Here is a 6663-nt window from a genome sequence, read left to right on the forward strand (position 1 = left end):
GTTTAAATCAGGGGTGGGCAACTCCAGGCCTTGATGGCCGGTCTCCTGCAACTTTTAGATGTATCTCTACTTCAACACACCTGAGTCAAATAATGAGGTCATTAGCAGGACTCTGGAGAACTTGACTGCACTTAGGAGGTGATTCAGCTATTGGATTCAAGCGTGTTGGACCAGGGAGACATGTAAGAGGTGCAGGACACCGGCCCTCGAGGGCCAGGATTGCCCACCCCTGGTTTAAATATAGATTTAGAGCCCAGATTAATTGGCTGAGTTTAAAATCAATCACTGATTATTGGTTATTATTTGCTGTGATGTATTTGTGGACAAACTTCCTAATTAAATCCTAAATGTACTTTTTATTTTTTTTCTTTGCTGAATGCATTAAATGAAATTTAATAGCCCTGCCATTCACAATAAATGAATGTTAAATTTTTAGATTTAAAACAATTCTGTGTTACAATTCAAGCACTTATAGGACCCTGTGAATGGCCCCCACCATTAGAGTTAACCCCTCTGAGTTTTTTGATCTATAAAACAGTCTGCAGCCAAGTTGGTATAGAGGTTAAACAGTCAGATATTATTAGGGTTTATTTAGTAAAATAGAAGCAAATTTACTTATTTCATAACTTCATAACCAGAGACCTTCTCTCCTCTGGTCTGTTTAACAACTTCAGTCTCAGATCAACTCAGCCCTCCAGGACTGTCAGCAGCAGAAACAGCAACATTAAACCTATCAGGGAAACATAAACTACATTTGCTTTGCATTGTCCCCACATGATGACAATGATATAGTATGATCTGATTAAATATTAGGTTCTTGACTAATATGGGTTGTTGCTATGTTGTTGTACAATGTTTTAAGATCTTGTTCAGTGTGCCCCTTTTTAACTTTGAGCCCCTGCCCCTCCTAATGTTTCTGCACGGCCCTGTGTCAGCATGCGAGAAGATAAAACAGAGGAAAGACAAAGAGTCCTTTTGTCCATAACAGAGTGTTCCTTATGAATCTCTTGACTATGAAATCACAAGATTCATAGTTTCTTTTACAAAGAACATTTTAGTCACATTAGTCTTTTTGTTTTTCACAATGTAGCATCAGGGCTTTTTTCAATTTTTGTATTTATGTTTCTCCTTAACTTAATCTTTGTTAGCGCATTAGCTCCACTTTACACCACACTAACTTTTAGCCACATAAAACAGATATTTTTTTGTTTTTTTCAGTTAGCAGATAAATATATAATCACGTCTCTAATTAGTCAAATCACAGACTGTTATTGGTCGGTTCGTCTTGTTTCTCCACGCCACTGATCCTCATCCCTTCTCCCTGGTTTCCTCATGGTCTCTTCATGTCTCTGGTTTGAATTTATTTTTGTCCCTTGGACTTTTTTTTTTTGTAAGTTTGATTTTTAATTAAATCTACAACAGAACTTTTACATCTCCTGCCTGCTGCATTTGGGTCCACACTTCAACCACACACATCATGACAGACGGTGGTAATGCATCGGAGTTTAAAGCCATTCTGTCCATCATGGTCAGTTTGGAATGAGTATATATATTGTAAACATTTAAATATGAATAAAATAGTTTTTTAAAGAACCACAATAAAGCCTAACTTTGTTACAAATTAAATTGTAACAATGGACTTTTTTCCTTAAATCTTCAAGTTAAGAACTAAAATATAAGAATGATTTTATAGCCAAAATATTTGCTGTAAATGGTGCTTGTTGTATATTGTTAAAAAAAGAGGTAATTTAATGCTAGCTTTGGACAAAACGTTTGGCTCTTTCCTCTTTAATTTGCCCGGGAATCCTCGACGAGTGGCGGCGTCGTGCTAAAACGAAACAACAACAAAGCGTGTTGACGTCACAGATCACAGAGTTTAATCTCATACAAAGCAATCGACAACAAAGCTGCAGAGGAACAGAGATATGCATTTTTCTCATAAAAATAAAGACAGACAAAGGGGAAGACAGACAAACACGAAACAAAGACAAAAAAAGGCAAAAATTAGCGGCCGCTCTCTCTCTCTTTCTTTTAGCGCTGACCTGGAATTTTATACTGAGTAGGTGTTTCTTGAATTTAATATATGCAGTCAAGGCGTTCCGTTCTTTGACCTATTAGAAACTCCGTAGGGACTCAGAAAAACTTGGAAACTCCCCTCATTATGGCAAAGGTGTCTGGTTTTTGTCTAAGTAAAAGGGCGGACCACTTCGTGTTCATCTCTGTCTGATACGGGGAGATCCCTGGCGCCAAAAAGTCTCTTCCCCCTATCGGAATGTAAATTTTATTGCTCTGTCTGCCAGCGGGGGAGGAAAAGGGCCCTGCTTATTCAACTCCTTACCGCATCTCAGACGAAACCTGTTCCAAATAAAAGTATTGAATACAACTGTTACGCATGTTGTAGATTAACTGTATTAAGCACTAAAATTAATAATTTTTCTTAACAATATCTAAAGTCAGAGTAATGATGTCAGAAAACACCTGTCAAAATATTACCACTGATGCATGAAGTCCACTTTAGTGTACTTCATGCACTTTAGTGCATTCAACGGCTTCCCCCACAAGATTTCTTATGAATGCTGGTAGAGGTAGGTGCGAGTGAGACAGTTCTTTACTACATTTTTTATTTAAGGTCATATTTTTTTAGTTCAACACATTCATGAAATATTGTGAGGACATATAACATCTATGGATATGATTTGTAAAGTTTTCCCGTGGTTGGGCTGGAAAAATATGACTTTATGACAGGGAGCTGCGCCAGTTGGTGTTCGTGGCTGATCACTCAGTTATGATACTAACTATGTCTTCTGTTGTTTTTCAGCTTTGAAGGCTCTTGCATGCAGTTTCTAGTCACACATATTGAAGAGTGTTTTTACTGTCTTCAACACTAGGTGAGCTCAGGGTGAAAAATTCATGTATATGTAAAGTTGTGTTGTGACTGACATGGTGATTGACTGTTGCAGCTGCTGTGGCAGTTGACAGTTATTTTACTGTTTTATATTATTGGATGTTATTTTTGAATAATTCATGAAAAAATAATGCTTTGTTTTATTTTGAGGAATTGTTAAATGTTGGTTTAAATTATACGATCACATGTAAAAAAAAATTACAGATAAAGAATTCTTATGAATGCTGGTAGAGCTTTGAAGGCTCCTGCATGCAGTTTCCAGTCACACAAAGAATACAAGGGAAGCAGAAAAGGCCGTTTCTAGCAAGACATCCACAAAGCCAGTCTTTTCTTGTACACCACCCTGTTTGAAAACACGGGGTACCCTTCTGTCTCATAGTTTGAAGCAAATCTTTCATCTCCAGTATTGCAATTCTTTTAGTATTATTTCCTGCTTCGATTGAAAATCCACTTAAGAAAACTGTGTAAGTGTAGAAATGTAGTCATCCATGTTGACATCGGCAGAGAAAACAATAAATATATTGCTGCACTTAGTACTCATGGCTACCTCGCTGTCTCTTACTCTGCAGTTGTGGAGATCAATGTCTGGGATCATGAGCGCCCCCTGCCATGAGACAAGAGAACTGCCTGCCTCACCTCGAATCTATTCTCTGCCGTTTATAATTGATCCTCACCACACGAAACACATTACACACAAAGTTAGTGACAAAAAACACTGTACATTATAAAAGCAAAATTATGGAGAATCAGTTTATATTAAATGTTTTTTAACCATTTTATTGGCGACATACAGAAAGGAGAAGGAACGTGCAGTGGGGGGGCAGGAGAGAGCTTGAGCCTCTGTCCCTTTTATCCTTGATGCCCCTAGTGCCCTTTTTGAGTTTTTGTTTTGTTTTTTTATCTGTGAGTCAGGAGGCCTGCTTGTGCCCCTCAACAATAATATTTTGCTAAATATAAGAATTCAGTAAAATACATCAATCTGGCTGCCCTCGCTCTAATAATGAGAATTCTCAGTTTCTCTGCCTCCATGATACTCAGACACCGGGTCCATGGTCAGGAGAAGGGGGCAGATCTGTGCCCTCTAACATCAAGTTATGGGCATTAAATTGCAAGACAAAATCCAATAGAAACAAAATATAAAGTACTACTAACAATAATATTACATACATATATGGGGCATAAACCAAATCTTCCTGAACTTACACACTGTGTGTGATGAACCGGCAAGTAACAGTCTGCGATTTGACTAATTAGAGACATGATTACATATCAATCAAATCAATCAATCAAATTTTATTTGTATAGCACATTTCAGCAGCAAGGCATTTCAAAGTTCTTTACATCATATCAAGCACAGAAACACAATGCAACATAGAATCAACAATCAAAACACGACATTAAGTCAGGTTCCATCAATAAATTTGTAATTGATACGTTTCAACTACAATTCCAAACAGGTGGGTTTTTAGTCGAGTTTGCATCCATAAAAGGTTTACCTGTTACACTCCTACTGTGTTATATGGAACAAAATACCTATTGCTATTTTTATTCCCACTCACGCTCACAAACACACACTTTAAAACAATGTTAACAGCCTTTCAACAGCCTTGTAAACAGAAAGAGGTGTAAGGAGCACAGGGCTTCCTTACACCTGTGCTCCTTACACAGGTGTAAGGAGCACCTTACAGCACACCCTGTGCTCCAGGTGTAAGCACAGGGCTTACACCTGGAGCCCTGTGCTCCAGGTGTAAGGAGCACAGGGCTCCTTACACCTCTTTCACAGAATTTCGAGCAGGGACTCCGCCGTCCCTCACGAATTTTTGTGCAATTCTATGGTACCTGTTAGTGTCTAGAATTTACAGAGTTTGTGTTACGCGCAGTGACCCTCAGTTACTCGTCGTTTTTCTTCCGGCACCAGGCTCATCTGCCATATTCATCTGCTAATAAAAAAAAATGTCTATTTTATGTGACTAAATGTTAGTTTGGTGTAAAGTGGAGCTAATGTGCTAACAAAGATCAAGTTAAGGACGAACATAATTACAAAAAATTTTAAAAAGCCCTGATGCTACACAGTGAAAAACAAAAAGACGAATGTAACTAAAATGTCCTTTGTAAAAGAAACTATGAATCTTGTGAATTTATAGACAAGAAATGTTACAATAAATTCATAAGGAACACTCTGTTATGGACAAAAGGACTCTTTGTCTTTTCTCTGTTTTATCTGCTCACATGCACTCAGCTGCACGCTGACACAACTATAACATTTAAGACTGATCACAGTCACACATAAACAAAAACTGATTAAGGCAGAAAACACCTTAGAGAGGGAGCAGAATGAGGAAAAAATAAAGCAGAACTCGCTCTACAATCTTTGCTTCACTTGGTGTTTATCCTAAGGTGAGCTGAGTGGAGCCCAGCGCTGGACGGTGAAAGTCACTCTGTATCTGTTCCAATTGGATGATGTGAAACATCTGAACATTTTCTGCATTAAAGCCTGTTTTATATTTAACCAAAGCTCATTATTTCTCAAGGTAATGACAATGGGATTTTAGTCGGGTCTTAAACTGGTAAACGGACCTGGGTGGTGCACAGAGGGGAAAATGAGTGAACTACAACAACTTGTGTCTTGGTTAATGATTCTTACAAACTTTATTCACACAACTTGTCTTTATCAATACCCAGATGTGAAATTGGTCATGGTATTTTTTTATACTTTGTGTTCAGCTGCCCATTTTATTAAGATTTGAGAAAAATACAGATTTTACAAAAACATGATCTATTATTTACATTTAACATATAATTGCAACATTGTTTTAAAAAAAAGACTCGAAAGGACTTGAAATTCCAAGTTTCAGACTTGAGACGTCACTTGGGATGACTTTATCCCACTGCTATATTGAAATAATCTTGAACATGTTTGCTAGTCCTTGACCTGCAGTGGGCTGCTGCATGAATATAACTTAAACATAGAGTGTATAAAAACATTTTATTTGTTTTACTGTCGGCAGCCTCGCTGTAGGATTCATTACTATATGCCACATGAAATAATTTTTAAAAATTTTAAAAAATATTTCAAATATGTCCTAAACTTACACACTCTGGCTGACAAAAACTCACAGGAACTAAGTTCACTCTGGGTCTCACAGGTAGGATCTTGATTTCACAATCTTCTGCACAACTGAGGCTCCAAATATATTTCATGACTGAGAAACACCAGAAACACCACTTTAGTATCTCAGACCATGCATTATGTATATAACCCATTTCATGCATAACGGGCAGTGGACAGCTAACCAAAAGCCATTTGCTTGTGTTTATATGGGGTTTTATTTTGTAAATGCACACAGACCACTAAAGTGGTCACTAGTGCATCATACAATACACTGCCAACTACTGGCCATCCACTGCAAGTGCAAGAAAATTTAGTTAAATCCAGATGAAAATTCAGACAGATAGAAAAACCATGCCAACTCACTGAGGAATATCCAGTCCCTCCTTCTACTGTAGAAAGTCCAAGGAACAAAAATAAACCTAAACCAGAGACATGAAGAGATCATGAGGAAACCAGAGAGAAGGGATGAGGATCAGTGGCGTGGAGAAACAAGACGAACCGGCGAGTAACAGTCTGTGATTTGACTAATTAGAGACATGATTATATATTCATCTGCTAATCAGAAAAAAAGAATCTCTTTTATGTGGCTAAACGTTTGCTTGGTATAAAGTGGAGCTTTACACCAAGTGCTAACAAAGTTTACACA

The sequence above is a fragment of the Xiphophorus hellerii genome, chromosome 4, assembly GCF_003331165.1.
Source record: "Xiphophorus hellerii strain 12219 chromosome 4, Xiphophorus_hellerii-4.1, whole genome shotgun sequence".
Classification (NCBI taxonomy): domain Eukaryota; kingdom Metazoa; phylum Chordata; class Actinopteri; order Cyprinodontiformes; family Poeciliidae; genus Xiphophorus; species Xiphophorus hellerii.